The following is a 25782-nucleotide window of genomic DNA, read 5'->3' on the forward strand; positions in this document are numbered from 1 at the left end:
ACACACAGACACTGAGACACACAGCTACATCAAGTTAGGTAAAGTATACCAGTAATAAAAGTAAGTATACCAGGAACTTAACTGTTCAGAATTTTTTTTTAGTAGATGCAGAAACTTAAAAAAAAAAAAAAAATACATACATACATGATTAAGACAATACTCAACAATTCCATAACTATTTTTTTTTTTTTTACACTGTATACACCTTTTTTCATGAATACACTATGGCATGAGAAGAATGAATGACAAGATTGTCACATTATGTTTGAATAATTGAACTGAATTAAGCACTGAATCAAATTGTTAACTCCAATAATGGTTTACAAACTCAAACAAAACTGAATGATCCAATAAATATTTACCAACCAGTGAATCATGATCAGAAACTGGCTCTCTGCTGATCTGATATAAATCAGATATAAAAGAGAAACACTGACTAAGAGGGAGACAAAGCGAAGAAGAGAGAGGAAGACAGATGGGATAACAAGGAAGAAACGGAAAGAAAGGAAGACAGAAAGAGCAAGAGGAAAAAAGGAGACGAGAGAAAGACGGAATGCCGAAGGTGACTTCGTTCTCCATGCTCGACAAACGAGCTGACTGATTGTCATCTGTCAGTGTGAGTGACAGCTGCTGGCCCCGCCCCCTCCAGGGAGCTGACCCTGTCTTGTCAGACAGAGCACACAAACTCCACCAGGAGCCTCTACAACTCTCTCTGCTGCCTGGGTTTCCTCCTTACCAAAGCTTTGTTTTACAGAAAAAAAAAAAAAAAAAAAAGATTTATGACATATGGAATTAAAGCTGAATGGAAACAGCACATTTTGATAAATATCGCAAATAAGTCTTTCAGGCTTGCTTGAGGCGGAAATGTTTTCTGCCGATAAAGCAAGCATGCAGTAAACAGTGATGAAAATAATTTTGCTTAAAAAAAAAAAAGATAATAAACTGGGCTTAGTTCAGTCTCATGGTACAATGATCCTGAGGATTTGGATATTCTAAAAGATTGTAAAATATCAGTCAGTTACAGCCAGTGCTGGAAAGAGATCTAGAGATTGCTACTCAAGGAGAAATATTGCTGCTGTGATGATACTTTACTGAAACTGATATAAAAGTACTTATGTAAAAATCAGCTGAGGTAAAAGTAAACTCATTTGAAATGTACTTTGAAATGTACTACAGAAATATTACAGGCGACAGTGTGAATATGTGTTTTTTTTTTTTTTGTTTGTTTGTTTGGGGAGGCATTTTTCAGGTAATGTTTTGTAAAAGTTTCTATTATCTTAATAATTTTTGGGACATTGCATGTTAAGTTGCTCATTTCCTTTTTTCCCCATGTTTTTTTTTTGAAGAGATGAAGACAATTTGCTCAGCTTTCAAAGGTGCCCGAATTCCTTTCTCAACCATTCAAACACAAGAAATCACATGTCGATCCAGGCGGTTGACTAATAAATTCATTCTCTCTTGATATCCATTACTTTCTAATGTTTTTCACCGTGATGCTCAGAGCTGCTGGAGTATCTTCGGGTAGATTTTCCCACCCGGAGTTTTCAAAATGGCTGCCAATTGAATAAAGTGCAGTGAACTTCCACATTGTTCACTCTGGGGAGAGTAGAGACGGATGTAGAGAGGCTTATCTTGGCAGCAGAGAAGTGCCCGCCTCTCTTTGATGTTTCCATCACAAGTTACAAGGAAGTGAATAAAAAAGGAGGCATAGGTGGAGAAGGCAAAGATTTTAAATTCAGGGTGCTCACTCATTCTTGTCGGGTTAGAGATGGGACACGAGCGCAAAATAAGTCACCTTCCAAGGATACACTCGCATCGCACTCTGTTAGGAACAGGTGGTATTCTCATAACTGTCACGGTGCTCTGCACACCATTTTGTAATTTGCAAAAATTAACATGTGCTTGCAAGTTAATGATATGTAAATTTGTTTAAAGCATGGGCAAGGTTCGAGCGTTTTCAAACACCTGACATTGCTTGAAGCTCAATTCACTGGATTCTCCTGATTCATTTGGTTCAAGCAGCTTGATATTTGCTGGAGCACGCTTTTCACGCACTTTTTATGTGTCATGCGCAGCTCAAACCTGAATCTGCCCACATTAGCAAACACTTGACCAGCGTTGAGTTACCTTAAAACGTACTCCACTACAGATTACTGAATACATACTCTAAGATGTCATTTGTAATGCATTCTATTAGATTACTCAAGTAACGTATACTAAATACTAATACTTTGGATTTCTCTCAGAATACTTCAACATTTGCCCATTTGTCTGAGGCAGCCTGAATGTAGTTAACACTTGCTTGTGGGAATGACTTTATTATCTTCAGAGAGACAGTTATGCAAGCACACAAAACACAAATGTGCTATGTTTTGTCCTGCAGCTGATGCTGTTTAAAGAGAAAATTGTGAGATTTTCTTGCCACCTGATACAAGTGTAGCCTTTTGAGTGAGAGAGAGAGAGAGCGGCAAAAAGTGATGATGAATGTGAGTGGAGCACAGAGGGCAGTGAAGATGTCAGTCTGACAGTAAATGTACAGTGTAGGCAGTGGGCCACTTGAGGGGGGGGATGCCCTAAGCATAAGCATGACCTTTGTTAACCTGCCACCCCCACCCAGCAGAGACAGGGCAGGGGTGGAGGTGTTGTTTAGTTCAATATTTCAGTCTGGCCTACCTGGTCATGGAAGAGCAAGGGGATTACAGAGACATGCAGCCTGTAGTATTCCCGTAATATTCCTGTAATATTTCTATGATCATTCCAAAATGTCTGTGCTGCTAAAAATACACCAAAGACCACACAACGTCTACAACAAAATATTTTGGGGAGAAATGACTACAGATGTAGTTTTTACTGTAGATGTTTACTCCCACTGGGACACCCCCCTGTTAAAAAATAAATCAGCTGCTGTGTCCTGCCTGTGTGTCTCCTCTGCCAGAGTCCTGTGGTGTGTTGCAGCCTGCCAGGTGCACCAAGTGCACAAATTGTTTTTAATCTTTGTGGAAAATAGACACCTGCATTTAAGTGCACATAAAACAAAACTAATAAAGTAATCTGCTATTTAAAGACAGTAACTGTATACAGAATACCACCAAATTAAACTTTAACTGTACTGGAATACAGTTACTCATGTCTTTTATTTTAAACACATAATGCCTTTGCTTGCATTTGTTTTCGAGAACATGGCACATGTGCATTTAGGGTGTGTGCAAGACCACTTGCTATTTTTACAGTGGAAAAAAGGCTTTGTTGCCAGCCACATGGCTCAAAAGGGTTGTACTTAGTCTCTAAATTAATCATGGGTGTGTTTTGGGGGTTACATGGAGCAAACCAATCAGAGTTGCACTTGCACTTTGGCAGGCTGTTCTTATAACAGCACATTTGCCAGGTAAGAAGGACAACTTCTCCACAGAGGCGGCAGATCAGCTCGTGCACAAAGTAAAAGCACACGAGCAGATCATCTACGGCAACAGTATGACTCCACCAGAGCTCCCTGAGGTGAAGCTGGCGTCCCTGTGTGTGGAACAAGCAGAGTGGATGCACGCTGGCGCCTGCCCATGTAGGTGCACATTACTATCTTGATAATGAGCTTAACATAACAGAGAAAACTGCACCGCTGTCTTCAGACCTGGTTTTTGTTGGTTGATCACTTTCAGCTGCTATCCAACACGCCCGTGGGCGCTCAGATGGGTGCAAGTGCATTTGCTGTTTACACAACGTGGGCGCTGGACGGGAAAATGACAACTGTGCCGATTGGAAACTAACAAAGACCCCTCGTGTCATGTTTGGCACCGCTCTGCACCGGGTGTAAGACAGAGCCCAAAGAAAATGAGCTAATTTAGCAAAGATATTTAAAAAACGACCTATAACACACAATACAATACGCAGCACAAATCAGTGCATTTTAACAAAAAAAAAAACACTTTGTCACCCTGTCATGCTGCAGTTTTTCAGACATGGACAGGAGATCTTTATTCAAGCCACATTTTAATTTATGTGATATTCTTTAAGTTCACTCCAAATTTGTGTGACAGCTGCTGCCTCTTTCCTTCTGAGTTTAATTTCATCTCATCTTTTTCCATCTGTCTCTCCCTCACTCTCTTTGTATATTTACTGTCTCTGTTTCCGCAGTGCATTGTGTGTGTGTGTGTGTGTGTGTGTGTGTGTGTGTGTTGTCCATATGACCATACTGAGAAACCTGCCTAGTCTCCCCTGCAGTAGTTTTATCCAAGCACAGACCAGATCTTGAATCATGATAATACCACATCTAATTGTAGTTATATGTGTGTGTGTGTGTGTGTGTGTGTGTGTGTGTGTGTGTGTGTGTGTGTGTGTGTGTGTGTGTTCATGTTGTGGATGCAAATGTCCTTGGTTGTGTTTATGCATGCATGCATGTATGTAAAAGGGAGCACATCTACTGTAACATTTCTCACTGACACACACACACACACACACACACACAAATATCAGAAAAAAAAAAAAAAAAAAAAAAAACTTGCCGTTGTGTGTGTGTGTGTTTTATTTATCCTTATTTGAGATCATCACTTGTGACCTACTTGGAGTGAAACTCCAGCTCCTGCTGTGATCCGTGGTTAAAAATAACTGAGGAGAAGGCAACACACACACACACACACACACATACAATACATGCACGCCCAACTTCAAGTATAAACACACAAATGGCAACCACCCACCCCAACACACACACACACACACACACACACACACACACACACACACAGAGTTGCGGCCACAGTGCTGACCACAGTGCTTCCCTATGACACGTGCATGCACACTCAAACACACATGCAGTGTCACACTGTACACACACATACAAGGACACACGTAAAGGCATGCACACATTCAAACAGGCTCACACACACACACACACACACACACATTAAGACATACACATACACTGACGTGCAAATGACAGACACGCAAACACACACAGACACACGGACACACACGGACACATGAACACACACGGACACATGAACACACACACATGTAACCGCATGCAATGTCACTCTGTCGCTGGTGTCAACCTTCATTTCTCTCCGTTCTCCTCCTCGTCCTCTATCGTTCCTCTCTTCCTTGTCCTCCAACTGAGCATCCCTCCATCCCTGACCCTGTTATCTTCTGGAGCGTCTCAGAGAAGAAGAGAGAGAGAAAGAGGATGTATCTTCCTTTCTCCTCTTTTTTTTCTTCTGCATTCCAAGTCTCTTTTACCTCTCCTCTCATTCATCCTCTCTTCTTTCCTTCCCTTCAGCCCTTTCTTTCTTTCTTTCTTTCTTTCTTTCTTTCTTTCTTTCTTTCCTAGTGTCTTTCTTTCCTCCTTTCCTTCTTCCTTCCTTCCCCTTTCTCTTTCTTTCTTTCTTTCTTCCTTCCCCAATCCTATTCTTCTTTCCCTAATTTTTCCATTCTTCCTTCCATCATTTGTTTTTTTCTCTTTCTTTTGTCCTCCCTTCCCTTTTCTGTTCTTCCTTCATTCCTTTTGTTAGGGTTAGGGTTAGGGTTTTGTTTTCCTTCCATTCTTTCTTTCTTTCTTTCTTTCTTTCTTTCTTCTCTCTTCCTTTCTTTCAGGCTAGTCAGCTATTAATGTTTGAAGATTTGCTTTAGTGGGATATAAAATTCTGCCTTGGTGTAAATACACACACACACACACACACACACACACACACACACACACACACACGCTCACACACACACACACACACACACACACACACACATATACATGCACACACACACAGAGGTACAGTAAAGTGTGAGTGGCATCCAAACGCAGGGCTTTGATATGGAGGACGTTGTGGAGTTAGCGAGCTGTGTGAAGAGGCAAATCAGAGGCTTCTATGTGCACTGAGAGGGAAAGACGAAAGCAGCACGAGAGAGAGAGAGAGAGAGAGAGAGAGAGAGAGAGGGAGAGAGAGGGCTTGACCTCCGTAACAGGAGACTCAGATCTCTGCATCGCTGACATATTCCTTCCCCGCCCTCTTTCCTCCTGTCTCTGTCTCGCTCTTGCTGCCTTTGCTCTCTTTTTTAACTGCAAGGTCATTAACTTGTACTTGGGGGGCAGAAGTAAAGATGAGGACAGGAGAGAAAAAAGCAGAAAGAGGGAGAGAGAGATCACAGTGGGCTTGACTTGCTTTGGCAAGGACATGAAGCAGGCAGCAAAGTGGTTTCAGGATGGAGTGATGTAGTACAGGGACGAGAAAAAAAGGAGAGAGAAGAGTGGGGAAAAAATGTTAACTCCTAATTACCCACACAAGTTGACTCAGAAAAGTTTTTTTTTTTTTTTGGTAAAAATACGCTGAAGCCTTTCAGCTGGAGACACAGGAAAAAAGTAGATTTTGAAGATGACTAAACTGCAGATTTCTGAAAGGAATCTCTCATGTGATCATGTTAGGTTTTTTTATATTTCTAAGTTGTCAGCAGGGGGAAAAACAATAATACTTTTAATAATAATAATACTAATTACTTAATAGGAAACAAATTGACTTAGAAGGAGGGAATAACGCTGTTACAGAGAATGGACAGAATGACAACAAAACAATATCAGAGGATTCAGATTTTTGCAACGGGGGCAGCAAACAGTTTAAGCAAAACCAAAAAAAAGTTAATCTTTTACAAGTTGAAGTTTGTTATGAATATTGCTTGGACAGAGTTCTGTGTAAAACAAATTGGAGGACAGACAACCAAAACTACAGATTGTAGAGGTGGAAATCTCACATGACAGGGACCCACAAGTCATAATACTTATACTTTGATATGTATTCAGATTCTGTAATCACAAGCCATAAGTCTTGCAATTCAATATTACAACATTGTGAGATTTTGGACAAGGTTAAGGACTTTTTGATTTTAGAATTATTTAAATTAATGGAAAAAAAAAAAAAAAAAAAAACTTATTTTTGAAAAAAAAAAGATTTAAATTAATATTAGAAATAAAATAATAATGAGAATGAGAGTATTTTAATTTAATTGTATTTAATTTTTTTTTGTATTTAAATCATGGACAAAGTATCAATTCAGGCTTAGCATAACTATATAAAAATCAGTAAACCAAAATAAATAAATAGATAAATAAAAATATGTGTAATTGAATATGTCTTCCTGCCATAATAATATCACAGGATGTCGGCTATGTTTAATAAATCAAGTCTTCAACCTAAGAAGCTGTAAAGTCTTCATCAGCTGTTTGCTTGCCTGTCATCATCACACTGTGAAAAGACTTTCTCACACATGAGTTTAGCACTCATCATATTTGAAGATGATGGTTGACGTTGGTTGCCAGGCAGGGCAAGAAAACATAAACCTAAATGTGTGAAGTGGATGAGACCAGAGGTTTTCAAACTTTTTCAGGTTTTGGATCCCCAAGTCGACTTTCACTAAGCCAAGGACACCCATGGCTCCAGGATCTTGATATGAAAACATAGGTTTGGTTTGGTTAAACGCAAAGAGTCAAAGTAGTGAGATTAAAAAAATGCTAACATGATAACTCACAAATTTGTTTGTTTCATAAGGATTTGAAGTGAATCATGGTGAAATTAAACTCCTCATGAGGTCCCCTCAGGAGGCCGCCTAAGGACACCTGGAGGTACCCGGACCCCACTTTGAGAACCACTGGATCAAACTGTCTCTCAGTCTTATCAGGCACAGGCAGGTAAAAAACAAACGAACAAACAAACAAACAAAAACAGGCCTGCTAAACAACTGTGATACATCCATTTTTAGAAAAAAAAAAAAAGCGATGCGGCACTTCCCATTCATTATCCTTAAATTATACATGATCTGCTTTATGAGAATTAAGATATCTATTATGATTAGAAAGACAAGAGTAGATTTTAGTTTGGTTTTGTGATCGTTTGTCATCCCAGCAAACTGAGATGCCACTTTGCAAATGGCAGATATTTCACTGTGAAATAAAAAAACATGATCTGATTTACAGTACACACAGACGTAATAATTCCCTCATACAAATGATTATGGGAATATAGATCGACAGTGACTCATGGCATGCCATTGTTGAGCGTGTTTTCCAGCAGAGGCAGTACAGGTAGACATCGCAGGTTTGAGTGTTAGCGATCATTTTTTTGACAAAAACCATCGTTATAATAATCATAAGCAGCTTAAATGGCTAAGCTTCAACTGCAAAGGCAATTTAGAGCCTTCATTCCCATTTAGCTCTTTATCGAAGAGCACCCACCCACAGACACATGTACACACACACACACACACACACACACACACACACACACACATGCATTAAGATCCTATTCAAAATCATTGGCCATTATGCAATAATAGCAGATTACACAGTAGCAGTTAAGGAATAAAACTGTCACCATCATTCATTCAGACATGCATCCACTGTGTAAACACACACACACACACACACACACACACACAGATGATAATTATCTTATGAATACACACATAGGCAGACAACCACAGGCATATTATCCTATGAACAATGAAAATATTGAATACTGTACACAAACATAATATGTGAAAGCAATCACACACACACACACGCACACACACACACACACACACACACACACACTGTACATGAAGAACAACAGCAGATGGCTGAGTGACCCTGAGGTTGTGTCCCTGCGACAGTTTACTTGACATTCTGGACACGGTTGTCACTTAGACTTAGAAGTAGTTCTGCTCTCTGTCTCATACACACACACACACACATACACACACACACACATTCATATGCACATGCACACAGGCGTGCGTATAGTGTACATGCACAAACACACAGACATGCATGCACTTATGTAATGAATGTAGACAGAGTCTCCCAGAAAAAGAGGAAATAGCAGACAAAATACCCCAAGAGCGCTCGATTTAACTCGCCAAGATTTTTGGGCGGGAGGAGGGGAGGTTGTCGTCAGCCTCACCGCCGCCAGTGTATCAAGGCAAAACAAATCAAATGCACCTGAGGCAGGGAGCGAGATTTGTTTATTCGCCCCCGCGGACGCAGACTTTGAGGGTCAGACTTGCCAGTTTAAAAATCTGGCTTGCAGCGAGGGCTCTTGATCTTCAGCCCCGAACAAACCAACACTCAAAACGCACTTCATTTAAAGTTTGACTTTGGGGCAGCTTTTTCAAATCAGTCTAACTTAAGCACAGGTCAAAAGGGTGCTGGAAATGTGTTTCAAGAGGTAGTTTGAAACCACTAGGGTGTAAGTCACTCCGGATAGGAGCGTCAGCTAAATGCCAACAATGTAAAGTGTATAGTAATGAAATTCTGTCAGACAGGATTTGTTCTCTCGTTCTGGTTGGAGACCACACTAAAAGAACTGCTGACAAAGCCCTTTTTTAAATGGCAGTAGGAAAAAAAAGCGATAAGAATGATGAGTTGAAGAAGTTAAAAATGAACAATAATCTTTGTGTTTGGAGGTTTTAACATGACTTGAGTAGCATCCACACAAATGGAATTCCCTTATGTCACATAACTGTCATCCCTCTGCTCATTGATCTGTCTATCTTATGTATTACATTTTATCTACAGGGTGCTTATTATTATTGCCATCCATCCCTCTACTGTATGCTATTAATGTCTCCTCGGCGCTGTCATTCACCATTAATTCTCTCTGTTCTCACTTTCTAATGAGAGGGAGGGGGAGAGAAAAAGGCAGAGGGGGTGTAGTGAGGGCATATGGGAGAGAGAAAGAGTGTGTGTGTGTGTGTGTGTGAGAGAGAGAGAGAGAGAGAGAGAGAGAGAGAGAGAGAGAGAGAGAGAGAGAGAACTGTGGATGGTTCAGATGTCATATAAGGTGGTGTGTGAGCTTTGCTGTGGCAGCGCTGTTTGGCTCTGATGTTGGAGCCGCATTTGCCCTCTGTGTGTGTGTGTGTGTGTGTGTGTGTATGAGAGCGTGTGCCCGCGATGTGCATCGGCGCTACAAAGGTGATGAATTGAAGGTAATTTTCTATAGGCCGTGATTACACAAGGATTCATAAATTAATCCATCGTGAGCGGCGCACGCACAAAGAGAGGCGGTGATTTGCGGTGAGTAATAAGGAGGAAATGTCAATTCCACGCTTCACTCTCCAAGACCGTCATGGGTCTTCTTCCTCTCTGTCGGTTATTAGTAGCTGCATTGCCACGGCGTAATGGATGGCATAAGGCTGACACTGAAATACACACATACACACACTCAGATGCACGGACAAAACAAATACACAGGTTCACACTCGCAGAGAAAGATAAAACATACACACACACTGTAACACATAGGGAATATGTGATGCAGATTGCACCTATATACCTGCATTTATATTGGGGAGGGCACATAACAATGGCAAAGAGGAAAAGTGACAGAGGCAGGGCAGTGAGGACATGATTTAAAGCCTCCGTTTGAATTTTTCAGCGTGCTGTATTTGTCTTAATAATGCTGCCCAAGCTGCAAAGCAAGAAACCCATAAAACCCATTTATAGGGGCTGCATAGCATTTTTAACATCACTGTATCACTGTCAAATTAACTGTGACACTGTGGTATAATTGCCATAAACAAACGAGATGATGGTTGAGACAACTGGTGGCCTCCAGCTTGCACCAGTGGTAGTGTGTTTTAAAGAGTGTGTCAACACCAGCAGAAAATTTGTGCTGCGCTGCCCTCTAGGGGTTGAAACTTTCTGGCATGTTGCACTTCTGGCCACACCCACTCAGTGATGTAGCTGCAGGTGCTTTGCTATTGACACCTCATGAAAAATACCTGCTGGGTGTGGCCAGATGTGCAACATACCAGAAAGTCTCAACCCCTAGAGGGCAGCAGATGTTTTCAGCCATGTGATGTAGAGTTGACATACTCTTTAAAGAGTAACTAAACCCCAAACCCAAATCTGTGTGATGCCTGACCTCTAATGGTGAAAAGTAGGGTGCCTGGTCTTTGGTGGCAGGTGATGTCATCGTCGTCGTCTGCCGCTTATCCGGAGCCGAGTCACGGGGGCAGCAGTCTGAGCAGAGACACCCAGACTTCCTTCTCCCCAGACACTTCCGCCAACTCCTCAGGAGGAGCACCAAGGCGTTCCCAGGCCAGCCGAGAGACATAGTCCCTCCAGCGTGTGGGGGTGGGGCATGCCTGGAACACCTCCCCAGGGAGGCGTCCAGGGGGCATCCGAAACAGATGCCCGAGCCACCTCAACTGGTTCCTCTCGATGCGGAGGTGCAGCGGCTCTACTCCAAGCTCCTCCCGAGTGATCGAGCTCCTGACCCTATCTCTAAGGGAGCGCCCGGCCACCCTGCGAAGATAACTCATTTCGGCCACTTGTATCCGCGATCTTGTCCTTTCGGTTATTACCCAAAGCTCATGACCATAGGTGAGGGTAGGAACGTAGATTGACTGGTAAATCGAGAGCTTTGCCTTTCGACTCAGCTCCTTCTTCACCACAACGGATTGGTACACCGACCGCATCACTGCGGCGGCTGCGCCGATCCGCCTGTCGATCTCGATCTACTTGAACTCCTCCACTTGAGGCAGGACTTCTCCATCAACCCGGAGAGGGCATGCCACCCTTTTCCGGTCGAGAACCATGGCCTCGGACTTGGTGTTGTGTTTTATGGGTGCTGGAATTTTACTTCACTAAAGATTATGATGTTTAAAGCAAATATTCAGGTGGCCTTTCACTCCTCCAAGATTTTGCCGAGAGAGCCCCACAGAAAAGTCTTGCTCTACAAGCTCTTGATGGGTGTCTTCGTTCCCATATTTTTAAACAATCATAGACATATTATACATCAAAAAATGTTCAGCATTTTCTGATGAATCTAATGATGCCAGGCTCGATGCCAGCAAGCCTTGTGTTTTGTGTTTACTAGTATTATTATACATTTTGGTGGATTTTGGGAGACAAATTTAAAGATATATTTGAAATTGTATCCTGCTTTCTTTTGAATGGATATTTATAATGATTTTTGAGAATGAGAACAAGTTCCCTCTTGGACTGTGTTCAAAGCTTACAAGACGCTGCAGCAGAGTGGGAAGTTTTCCTCTCACTGAAGCTAGCAGTGAGGTTATGCTACATGGAATTATAAATGAAGGGAATCAGCATTTTGAAAAAGCCTTGAGTGGAAAAATGCCAAACCTAACCTTTAATGTGGTAAACATTTACTGATGGTCAAATGTTGCACCTGGCATCTTCAAAATGCTGATTATAATCCTTACTCAAATTATAAGTGTTGACTTTAACTAAGTGGAGACCTCGGGCCTTATCCTGAGCGTACCTCTTACCTCAAAGAAGAGGAGAATTTTTGACTTTGCTTCTTACTTTTTTTATAAAGTGGAGAAAAAAATAAGACGAGGAAGTTGTCATGTCATAGAAAATTGAATGTAGTGCTGCTGGGTTTTGATTAGTACTTTTCACATAGCACAAAAAGACCGAAAGAAAGAAGAAAAGAACTGACGCTTACATGGAACTGAAGTGCGTTCAACACCGTGCAGAACATTCACACACACACACACACACACACACACACACACACACACACACACACACACACTCACAGTTTGGAAACAAACTTTCTAATAGTCAAATATGAGCCATTTAATGAAAAATTATCCTCATTCGTCAGGCTCTCCAAAGCAATCACAGAAACAGAAATGACAATTTTTCTGGTTTACTTCCATAAATGACAGAGCTGAGAAGGCAATGAGATTCTGATGATTTTACAATTAGAGTAATGCACAGCGCTGCGTGAGAAGGCTCTCATTCCAAAACCTTATTACCCATTTGGGTAAAATTTTGCTACAGAAAATGACTGTGAAATTCATCAGGCAATATTTCAAAAACACTGATGATTCTATCTGCACAGACATAGCTGTTTTCACTGAAATGTACAAATAGTGTAATTATAATAATGATCACGCTGGCAATCACTAGATATCTCACTTTCCAGCGAAAACCCTTCATATGTTTCCAGCGCTGACGGGTGTTCATATCATGCGGATGACAAATGGAGCTTTGCTGCTCGTTGCTGGTCTCAGAAACACCGGTTTGATCCCTCCACACAGAACCTGAAATTGCTTTTCCATTGTGTGTGTCAGCGGCTCCGAAGACAAGGGGAGAAATAGAGGGAGACAACGCGGAGAGAGTAATGGAGAGAAAGCAAACAAACATTTGGAGAGAGAGTGATAGACAGAGAGAGAGAGAGAGAGAGCTGAGGAGGCGGTGAGACAGAAAGACTTTGGCAGATGCTGTCATTTAAAAGACAGTCTTACATGTCCAAAGTGGAATGAAAGTTCTCAAGGAGAAGAAACGATTCTTCATTAATAATGAAAGCCAACATATTTTGTGTGTTAAAAGCCCTCATTGGGACTTCCTCTCAGACAGTATGCTGATTTAAAATCTATTTGGTCAAGACCTAGCCGTGTTTATATGCTCTCTAGCTGGTACTGGCCTTGTAAGAATTATGCTTTCATGATTTCTTTTGAACAACACATTCTGGATGCAATTATTACATAAATTGCTGGCTATTTGGACTGTGTGTGTGTGTGTGTGTGTGTGTGTGTGTGTGTGTGTGTGTATGCGTGTATGTGTGGCTGTTTACATTACTTTGGGCAGTGTGGGGCAATATCTGTCTATCTGTCTGCCTTTGTGTGTGTGTGTGTGTGTGTATTTGTGTGTTTGTGTGTATGTGTGTGTACATTAGGTCTGGTTACTTTGGGCAGTGCATGTGCATCTCTCTGTGTGTAAGCACGTGTGAATGTGTGCATGCATATAAGTCTGTGTGTGTGTGTGTGTGTGTGTGTGTGTGTGTGTGTGTGTGTGTGTGTGTGTGTGTGTGTGTGTGTGTGTGCTTGCATCAGAGAGCGGCTAGACTGCAGGCAACTATAAAGCAGGACTGTGGAAGGGTCACAGGGAATAATATCACACTTACTCATTAACATTTAATGCTGCACCAAGCGTTAGCCATTTGGATGGCTGACAGCCCAAGACTGTCTGGTTGCATAACATCAAAGAGTTAACTAGGAACTTCAGGATGAATTGTGACCTTGCTTTAAAAACAAGGTCACAGACGCTGTGAGTTCATTTGTATTTTGAACACTTTTCCAGCAAAAAACAAATAGTGTATTTAATGTACAAAGAGTGGGCAGGGTTTTTAACAGCACAAGGGCTTGTGCCTGTTGGCAGATACGAGTGGCTGTAATGGGGATAGAAAATGTGGCCTTGTGCATTCAATATGTGACCTGACATGGACAGATAACACACAAACACACGCACACACACACACACACACACACACACACACACACACACACACACACACACACACACACACACACACACACACACACACACACACACAATTTCCAGCAATTAAAAAACAAAAACAACACTGCTACCTGTTCTATTGTTTCTTACTGATTTCCACCACTCTGTGCCTGCTTTGCACCATGGATGCTAGCCTCACCTTGATAGCTAAAAGCCCGGGTCATGACAAGCCACATCTAAAGCAGGGATCGGTGGATTAATACTCACAAGCTAGTCATTTGGTATCAATTCCTATAAAAATATATCAGTCATAATTTTTATTAATACAAAACATGGGTGGCTGCATCACCTCCAAAGGTTTTCTGTACTTTTGTATGATGTTTGTGCATTAAACAGCCCTGACATACACTGTATGGACAAAAGTATTGGGATACCTACACATTACACCTACAGGAGTTTATATGCCATCCCATTCTGAACCCATAGGCATGAAAATGGGGATGGAGTTGCAGAGAAACAAGAGAAAGAGAAATAAGCCCATAGGCAGGGAACGTTCTCCTGCCGTTCACCAAACTCAGACTTGTCCATCAGACCGCCAGATAGAGAAGCCTGATTGGTCGCTCCACAGAATACATTTCCACCGCTCCAGAGTCCGGTGGTGGCGTGCTTGACACCGCTCCCTCCAACTCTTGGCATTGTACTTGTTTGAATCCCTTAACATGAAGTGGACCATTTCTGCAATGAAGCGTGCAGCCTAAAATTCATTAAAACATGCAGCTCCATTCCAGTGGCTAAAGGCCTGAATGCACTGACTGTTTTTGACGCCCTTCTTTTTTGTTGCATCTTCTGACACTTTGTAATGCTCTGCGGGCATCTAGATTCCAGCGCTGACAGACCCTTGATCAACACAACTGGCTTCACAACTAACATGGGAAACTTGGGTCTACTTTTTGCGTAATTAGACACATTGAGAAAAAACTCGAGTTGACTACAACTGTAATATTTTACTATGAGATTAATATCATTACTCTTCTTCATATTATTATTAAAATCATTACTACCCCATGCTTGCACGATGTGAGTGACAGCTTGAACAGTCAGGCAGCCCACAAATTTGTCAAGGATGGGAAAAAGAAATCAAACAACATTGTTTAGGAAGTCTGAGCACAGTGTCATCTGATGCCCCACAGCCCCTGGAAGTCGCACGGCTTGTTTAGCCTGCTGTCCGTGTTGTTGGAATAAAACTGAACATCATGAAACATCAAGACTTATTTTAGCTTTACTTGGGGAATTTTTTGCAAGAAACCACTACCTGACAAAAATCCACAGCAGTCAGTAGAGGGTCAGCTAGCTCAGTTCACCAAGCAGTGGAGCTGCAGCTGAAAAAGAAAATTTTTCGGAAAGACAGCATCCCCTCCATCCGAGAATAAAAGATCACTGGTCTGTGCTGGGCACAAAAACACAACAATCCAGGAAATAATTTGTGAGTAGCCAGACTGTTGATTGTGTTTACCTGATGTTAGTCTGTGTGTTTTCTCATTAAAAAAGCGGTCATGAAGGTTGTATGTTTGTTCAAGTTTGATGCAGTGGACTTCACAGCAACTCAGCCACCGGGGAATAGAGGCTTTTACCAGACGGCTGTTCACCTCCCCTTCCCTGTTAACTTTAAACCTTTAGTTTTTTGTTGTAAAATAACAGCAGATCCAGTCTGTTGGCTTCTGTTTTGACATCTCTTAATCGAAAGACTCTCAGAGTCCAAGCGTCAAGGTGGTTTAAAGTGTGTCAAAACACTGGCAATGCATGCCATGCAATTGAACACAATGGATTCAATTGGAAAGTGGGTTTGACGCGGATTAAAATCACTCCCAGTGTGTTCAGGCCTGAAACATCCATTCCAAAAGCAAACTGACTCAAGAACTTTTTCTATGTTGTGAGCACCTGGGATACAAGGCACCCCATCACTGACCTGGAGCTTACTGCCTACTGAACAATCAGCTTTGCCCTCCACTCTGCACAGGAGAGAGTTCAGTGGGGCTCCACACCCAGATCAGCTCTCTGATCAGCTCTGAGACAGCTAATAAATCGTGGTTATCAAAAAAAAAAGGGAGAAAGAGAGGGAGGCTGAACGAGAGAGACAGATAACGATAATTAACTAGTGCTGACACCTGCAAGCTTTTTCCTATTAGGATCTGATTAGAGGAGAAAACGGGAATTACAGTCGCTATGAGAGAGAGTTCGCTATGAGAGAGAGGGAGAGAGAGAGAGAGGCTGGGGCAAAATGGAGAGGGAGAGAAAGGCAGATGAAAGTAACAATCTCCACTCTGCTTCCAGGTTTAGAAAAGGAGTATTTCCCATGGGGCCGAGTGACGCTGGGTTTTTGCCCTTCAGCACACAGCGAAGGTAACTGTCAAAGTGGACCTTATTTACCTCACACACATACACACACATGAAGTCAGAGTGCAGTCACACACATGCATTAGCACTATCATCTTTGAGAAGACATCCCCTTCATATTCAATAATTCACTGATTTACAGCGTCTACATATAATAAATACTGTCATGGTACTATGACTCTGATGCCTGCGCTCAGTTTACTTGCTTGCACAGTCATGCACGATTTTAAGTTTAGTACGTCATAGCACTTTGGATAAGCTTTGGATTAGCTAAATGCATAAACTATATATGAAAATACACGTCTACAAAGAGTGTAACTGAGGCTGCACTGAACTGAACAGAGCAGAACTGAAACTGTTGGTACCTTGTAACTTGTTTTCTGGAGCCACTGAATGAACAATAATAGTGAAAACACACCCATACAGACATGGATAGATGCACACACACACACACACACACACACACACACACACACACACACACACACCCACACCCACGCTCAGTGATTTATGCATGGATGCACACACACACACACACACACACACAAGCACACACAAGCACACACACATGCACCCAAGACAAGATCTGACATTGGAGCTCCTCTTCAAAAACATGTTTCCCAAAGTGATTTGTGGTTGTTTTATAGAGCCATGGTAGCAGATTGCTCTCATGTAGAGCTCATTCATCAATGTCAGCACACACACTCGCACACACACACACACACACACAGATACTTGCCCATACAGAAAACACGTATACACACACCCACACACCCACACACCCACACGTATCTAGACATACACAAGAAGACAAACTTTATGTGCTTGCATAAAGTAACAATCCAAAGGGTGTAGTTACAACAATAATAATAATAATAATAATAATAATAATAATAATAATGACAGTAATGTGCTACTTTCAGCAACTTGATCTTTATAGATTTTTTTTTTCCCTTTCTGCTCTTCCATTTCCACAGGGAGGTCAGAGGTCGGCTGTGGAATAGCACCCTCTGGATCTAATAGGGATTCAGGTCCTTTCCCAAACAGATCGCTCCCTGACCCTCCACATGGAGTCACGCTCGCAGCTTCTTCATAGGAGGGAGGGTTTAAACACCCGAGTGAACTCCAAGATGCCCTCATCTTTTCCACCTGAGGCAGGAGACAAGTCTATAACCCCTGCAAGTTATCTGGGACAAAATGACATTTAATTGCTACACATTTTTTGATAAAAAGAAAATATAATTCAGGGATGTTTAAAGCCAAGTGAACAGGTTGAGTGGGGAAACAGCAGGATCTGACAAAGGAAAGTTTTATAAGGTGGACCCTCCCTCCGTCTTTCTGCATGAGCTTCTGTTTAGTGGCATGTTGTGAGTCTGCATCCGTGTAGATTTGCTGTCAAAGGGTTTTATTTTCCACTTCCACTCCCTGCTAAGTGGCTTGGACCACCCCTTAATGTGGGTGAGGGTGGTGAGGTAAGTGCAGCTGTTCTGTCAAGTATATGCCGTTGCTGTGCAGATTAAAACACTGAGAAACATGACTGATTTCTGCACATTGGAAAATTATTTTACCTTTTCCAGGGTATTTTTTTCCTCTTCTCTTACCGATATCGTGATGTATCACAGCTTTTCTGACAGATTTTCTTACAATATATCACATTACAGAATTGCCTTTATCATGATACAATCTTTGTCACGGGTATAATATCATGCTATTATAGTAGCTCTAGTTACTTCCCACCCCTAATCACAATGCAAACCTGCTGCTCGATCTGGACACACACACACATGCAAACATGGAACAAAAGTACATTTACTCATGTAGTGTGCTTAGGTGCAATTTAAAGGAATACTTCCCTCAAAAACTATATATTGCATATCTTAGCAGGAGATGTCAGTGCTGCCAGTGAGTGAGTAGGACTCTTGGCCAATGAGTGAGCCGGTGGCAGGTCTCCAAATGATCATGCATACCATGAGCCAGTTTTTGGAAGATGCTTATTTAGCAACTTTATAGCCAAAGGACATTAGCCATTATTACCTCTACCGCTCCCATTGGTGGGTTCATCATTGCTGCGCAGCCAAGCTTTGCATCTTTATTTGAAATTTTAGAGGAGATAAAGTTTCTAAAGACACCAAATATGTCCTGCTGAATTGCAGAGAGATTACATACAGGAAAATATTTCACTCAATGTAAGTGTGATGTAGCTTCAATGAAGTGCTGCAGCCAGGATATACAGAGTAAGTGACACTGTCATACAAGAGGAAAAACTGATGTTTATTTCTTAACTTTGAGGTTTCTTAAGAGAAAAATAAAAGGTAAAGTCCATTTCGTCCTCATTTTGTCTCTTTAAACCACTGACCAGCTTTTTTTAACAGAAATAGCGAGAGTGTAATGAGATCCAAAAAAAAAAAAAAAAATTCTTTTGACATTAAAAAAATATAAGGGTGAGTAAATGATAGAAAATACATAGATATTGGGCACAGTATTCGCTTAAGGGACTGGCACTGAGCATTTCTATTATGTGAGACTTTATAATTTTGCTCCACAACATGGCCTCAGTTAGTTTGTGGACTACCCAACTGTATATGGAGTAATTAGACACATTTAAAATACTGCATACAGTGAGAGAGAAGAAGATTTTTTTATTATTATTTATTTTTGATACAGTACATTTTACTGCATACTCCTATATTTATACTTAAGTAAAATTTGAGCATAACTTTTTGTTTTAAAGCAGTGGTTTCCCAGTATTGTGAAGCTACTTTTACTTATGTAAAGTTTTTAGGAACTGCATACACATCTGTACTTGCATAGTCACAGCAGTATTCTGGATACTAGCTCATATCCTGGTAAAGCACCCATCTGGGAGATTTTGTTCATAGGCATCTTCATATCTTATTCACAAATGTCCCTGTAAATATGAATAAATACAAAATTTCAAATATTGCAAAGGAAAATGAATTAAAGAAGAGACTGATGGGAAACACAAACAGGAAATGGAAAAATATGTGAACATAATAATCTACTGTACGTGCACACAGATTCATAAAGATGCTGAGAAAAATAATCTCTTTGCAAGTTTTAAATCCCTCAGTGCACATGCCCCTCTGGCTTCAAGCTTTTGCATCCAGTGCAAATGCAAATAAATATTTTCAACCCTAAAATATACTTCATCCTCATGCAGCTGTCAAATCACATCAGTTGTGGTGTCAGCAGCTTCATCAATCAATTTGAGAGGGAAACAGCCTTCAGTTTGAGAAATCAAAACAATAAAGAGGCAACTTGGCAGTGTTTTGTCGCGCTTGGTGTCCCAGCTCGGGCTCGTCTGCACTCTGGCTGTGTCCTTTACATGTGCGATGTGGGCTCGCAGAGTTTTTCAGTTGTAGCTAGCTGTTGCATTGATACAGTACAGTACACATATTTAGAAGTCCAAAAATCTATATTCCAGATCCCTGCTTGAAATACTGATCAGCTCCTCTAATCTAACTAATAAGCTTTTTTTCCTCAAGAGTTTTCCTCAAGGGGGCTCAAGAGGCAGAATCAATAGAAAATACAGTTGGAAGAATATTAATGCAAACAGGAGAAAACAAAGACAGACAGACAGACAGACAGACAAATAGATAGATAGATAGATAGATAGATGAAATACATTATTATTTTGTGTCATTTACTTTTTTTTTTTTTTTTGGTGCACACTTTCCCTTCCCTGCCTTGTCTGATTGTACTTCTGTCACTGAATGCCTACATTTCCCAGAATGCCCTTTGACAAACAGAGAAAGGGCCTCAACTTGTTTCAGCCTGTAACAGTGACTGAGAGTTTCTCAAATGAAGAAAGGGGAGAGATGTGCCTCTTACCCAAATCACATGCAGAGAGATTGGTATACAGATTTTTTTTTTTTTTTTCATCTTTGATTTTTAAATGTCATTTCAAAATGGTATATGGTCTATCTTTAAATCTATGTGAACATAAAAAAGCAAATGGTATTTTTTGTTCCCTTTTCTGCTAAAAATTATTATGCCTGGGCTGGAAATATCTCAGTGTGGCAAAATGTTGTCTGTGTTTAGAAGGTTAGACATTTATTATCAGAGATATTTCAATGACAAAATAAGCCCTGAAGTGCAAATTGCCAGTAGCTGCTCAACAGTGTGCTGCAGGGACTCTGAAGTAGTTCAGGCCAGGGGCCAGTTTTGGAAAATAAACGAGGGCCAGGGGCCACTGGATGACTTCTTTCCTTTCAAAACGTATATATGCCAATCATTTGTCCCGCTGTAACACGCTAAACATACCATGACATAAGGCACTGGCCACAATAGCAGTGACTTCTTTCCTTTTTAACCTTATGAAATCATTATATATTTAAAATTAAATTATAAAAAATTAGAAAATTATTTCTTTAAAAAAATAATAACAAAAAGTTGCTGGAAAATGATCGTTGAAATAGAAAATAAAAATAATAGGGAAAAATGACAATCAATGAAATTAAAAGAACATTCCAAATAAATTGCCCCCAGAAACAAAAAATAAAAAGGACTGAAGTGAATTTTATTCAGATGGTAAAATCAAACCCTTCAGAACAAAAGCTCCACAATCCACGGGCTCCTGGGATTCACGGGGTTAAAGGGAAACCCTGGGATTGCAGTTATTCTGCACATGTGCTTTAGGATTTGATTGGCTTTTTTTTTTTTTTTTTTTTTTTTTTTCAACATCCTGGAGGGCCACATGTGGCCCCGAGGCCGGACTTTGACTATCCATGGTGGTGAACAGTCCTTTAATCCCTGAGGGAGCAATGGGCGGTTGTCAGCAGCGTGCATGATATGAGTGGCTCTGGCAGACAGTCAGTGTAGTTTTATTATAATCTATCATCATGGGTGCAAATACTTTTTTTTTTTTTTTTACTGGCTATTTATGTGTTTGTATTCATTCTCAATAGCATTAGTGCTGCGGTGTCTGTAGGGGAGTCTGTGTGACATCAAGAGGGAGCAGACAAATGGTTTCCAGTTAGTGTGGCTTTAACTATGAAAGAAGATCCATTTTGTTGATGCTAACTAGAAGAGCAGTTCTATGAGAGCAACCACCTGTTCCAGCATATGGTAGGACCACAGCCACTTTAGCACAACGACAGAGTGAGAGAGAGAGATGGAGAGGGGGACCCTCTGTTTGCATTCCCTTCAATCAAATGAGGAAATAGAATTTAAATATAAAAAAAAAAACTCTTGCCATTAGAAGGTTACCATATCTATCCTATTAAGAAATAATTGAAAATGAATGCTCATTAGAGAATAAATTGCCGTTTCAACATTTACATTCTGAATTGATTGAAGTTTAAGTGAATTGACCGCGCCTGGTGTGTGACAGTGTGCGTGTGTGTGTGTGTGTGTGTGTGTGTGTGTGTGTGTGTGTGTGTGTGTGTGTGTGTGTGTGTGTGTGTGTGGAGGATAATTGGAGGCCAGACAGTCTCTGAGTGAGTATGACCCTGCTCTGATCCTCTCATCACATAATCACTATTGATTGGAGAACAACAATCTGTGTGTGTGAGTGTGTGTGTGCGTGTGTGTGTGTGTGTGTGTGTGTGTGTGTGTGGAGCCGTGTGTACAGTATATAGTATGTGTGTGTTTTCATGCATGTGTTTGTTTTGTTTACTTGCTCCCAAGGTCTTTAGGCAGACCCAAACACAAGCCCTTGTCTTTCTCTCTTGTTCACTTTCAAACACACACACACACACACGCACACACACACACACACACACACACGGTCACAGGGACTGATTTAGTGTGACAGGGCTGTAATTTTAGCTGGGCTGACTCTCTGGGCTCATTCCCCCCCTCCTCCCCCTTTGGCTTACGATCACAGAGTGGTGTACATCAGCCACTGCCTGCAGCACTGTCTATGTTTGTTTGTGCGAGTGTGTATGTGTGTGTGTGTGTGTGTGTGTGTGTGTGTGTTTGCCATTTTACCATGCAGTCTCTCCCAGGGTTAGGTCATGCAGTCATGGTTAGGATGAGGCTTCTCCACTAATACATTCCCAGAGCTCCCCACAACACACAGACGAGGCTGCAGTGTACTGTATTTACAACACATTACACCCTCTTTACGCAACCGTCTGAATTTCCCACTGCGCTTTTCACTGAAGTCCTTTTAGCAGCTTTTAAACAGCATTTATCCTTTGTTCTACAAATAGGAACAGTGTAGCCTATTTCATAAGACAAGCATCTGTGTCAGAGCTGTATCAGATTGTTGCTGTGCTTATTTAGGGGTGTGTGTGTGTGTGTGTGTGTGTGTGTGTGTGTGTGTGTGTGTGTGTGTGTGTGTGATGTGAGATGAGTCCACATGTTAGTGAAACATCCTCATTAGTTACTCCGTGCTCCCCTGCTGCTAATCCACAGCACTGCATTTGTAGCTCTTCATTCACTTCCATAGTGCAGCAAAACAGCTCCCAAAATAACACTTTTAGTGCATGAATGAACTTGAGCAAAGTGGATTATGCCAATATAAAAAAAAACAAGTCCCAGTCACCACTTTTTTTTCCATGTAATTACAATTATTTGTGAAACTAGGCCCACTGTCAGGTTGTTTGTTACTGGCATAAGTCTACAATGTGGAAGTTTCCTGCAGACCTTACCTGCTAGATCTATTTTCCAAGTCAAACAGGGAAATAACAAGAAAAGAGCTCTTTAATTTCTTCAAAATATGGGTATCGGGATTTGCTGTTTTTTTTTTTTTTTGTACTGGCATAATCAGCTTTAGTACAATGATAAAGTTAATTCATGGGGGAGAGCATAGCATCGCCCCCTACCAGAAATAGGAGGATCAGGTGAAAAAAAAAAATCCATTGGTGAAGAGGGCTGCATACATATATGTATCTCTCTATGCCCAATTGGCTTCATATGTCATTTGATGGGTTTGATGGCCTTGCTCACAAAGGTTACCTACATTGTTTTACACCAACAGTGACCCCCAGCTTTTTCTTCAGTTGACTTAACCTTTATTTAACCAGGCAATTTCACAGAGATTAATAACTTTCTTATAAAAAGAGTAGCCTCCCAAAAAATGGAAGACAAAGGTGCTCTGTGTAGTATTATTAACCTTGCCTCCTGTGCTTCTTCAGTGAAATGTTTTCATCTCTCACTTTTGCTGAAAAAGGAAGTGATTTTTCCATCAGATTTTTCCACCACCGAGAGAGGAGGAGCCCCTTCCTGGTCAGTGAGGAGCACCACACATACCGACCAAGTGGGCGAATTATCAAATTAAATTAGCAAATTGGGCCAAATCGAAAAACAATTCAAACTGCAAAGATTACAAAATGTAGAGTCAAATAAATTAAATTGCAGTGTAGAAACGAATAAAGCCTGCCGATATCAGTTATGGTCTTATTTGTTACAACAATTTCACCATGTGTCAGAATGAATGCGGTCATGAATTATTATGATTTTTTTTTTTTTTTTTTAAGAATTTCCCAGTTTGGGATCAATAAAGTACATCTATCTATCTATCTATCTATCTATCTATCTATCTATCTATTGATGTTAAGATACTGCATATATATAACACCTTTTAAAAAGACAACAGGGCAGACGACAATCTAAAAAAAGTCAGATCTGGTTTTGTGAAAACTTTTTTTTTTCTCATGCTCACACTGATAAAAGTAGTAACCCCATTGCACAGAGCAGACAGAGTTACAAACAATCATGTGTGTGTATGGGCAACTTTCTGACTGAGCTAAACATAAGATCGACAGAGTTTATTTTAATAGGTGAAAAGATGGAGCAGGGATAAGTTAACACTCCTTCATGTCAGCTTGTCAGCTGAGCTTCATGAGTATTTCATCACTGTTGCACACATCATTACAGCAAGCAATGCCCTCGAAGCTAATATAGATATTTAAGACTTTTATAGATATTTTACAGCAGTTATCAACACATGAACAGCTAGCCATGCTTTTCAGACTCCGAACCCATCTAACCATATAAATTGCTCAGCTGAGACTGCCAGTGATATTAATGTAAAAGAAGACAGCTTTAGTGTTCCTAATAAACTGAAGTGTATTTTGGCAGCAATCCCCTGAGAAAGATGCAAGTCATTGTAGTCAACATTTCTTCTCACAAATTTAATTACAGGATGATTTAATTAACTGATTTGTCTTTATTTCAGAACAGCGCTGAATTGGAATCGACTTTGTTTCTTGTGGTGCATGCTGGTGAGCACAATGAAGTGCACGGCAGAAAAATAATAAATATTTAAGTGGAATAAGTGAAATGTTGAGCTGAGTGGATTTAAATGATGCATGTCAGAATGTGCTGTAATGGCAGGTGTACAATGCCCAAAAATCTGTCAGTCTGTCTGTTTAGGTGTGTCTTGCTTGTGTCAGATTAGATGTTGTGCCGGGTTTCATATCTGTCATTTAAACGTGACAGAAATTAGTCCCAATTCCCCTCCCTGTGGCATACTGCAGCACAACCTTGCCTCAGTGCATGTTCTCACCAGTGGAGATGTATAAGGCTTCTAACTGCCCTCATAACAATGTCTTTCAAGGGCGTTGCAGGCATTTGCAATTCGATTTTGTGAAAAAGGTCTGCTGTCTTAGCCATCTGGAACCATGTTCTTTTGATGGGGTTTAATATTATTATTCAGATGGGGGGTATGCACAAAGAGAGACATGGGAGAGAGGTGTAATATTGTTTCCTCATTAATACACATGGGCCTGGGGCTCCTGAGTATTACACTTTTCTGTGCATGTGTGTGTGTGTGTGAGAGAGAGAGAGGCTGCATATACATGTACAATATTAATAACTAAATACTTATCTTTATATACCAGGATTAGTCAAACAATCAATGTAAACTCAAGGGATCGGGTCTCTATCTGTCTGTATTTAAAGTTTTGCATTTAAGTAGCATGCCACTTTTTTTCCAGTTCAGATGCAATTCCAGTACGTGGGCTTTGGGTTGTTGCTGTTGTTGGTAGTATGTGTATCTGTAAAGCAACTTTGACACACGGCCACAGTGACTGATGGCCACAGTAAAGAACTATAGTCTCCATTTCATTCAGTATCAGCCAATGGCAAACAGTACAATGATCATTCTACTGTATTTAAGTTCTGTGGGACAAACCAGCAAAGACTACTGGCAACTGATGGGTGTAAATACTACAGGGCTAATGAGATGAGTG

Source organism: Myripristis murdjan, chromosome 8 (genome assembly GCF_902150065.1).
Source record: "Myripristis murdjan chromosome 8, fMyrMur1.1, whole genome shotgun sequence".
Taxonomy (NCBI): Eukaryota; Metazoa; Chordata; class Actinopteri; order Holocentriformes; family Holocentridae; genus Myripristis; species Myripristis murdjan.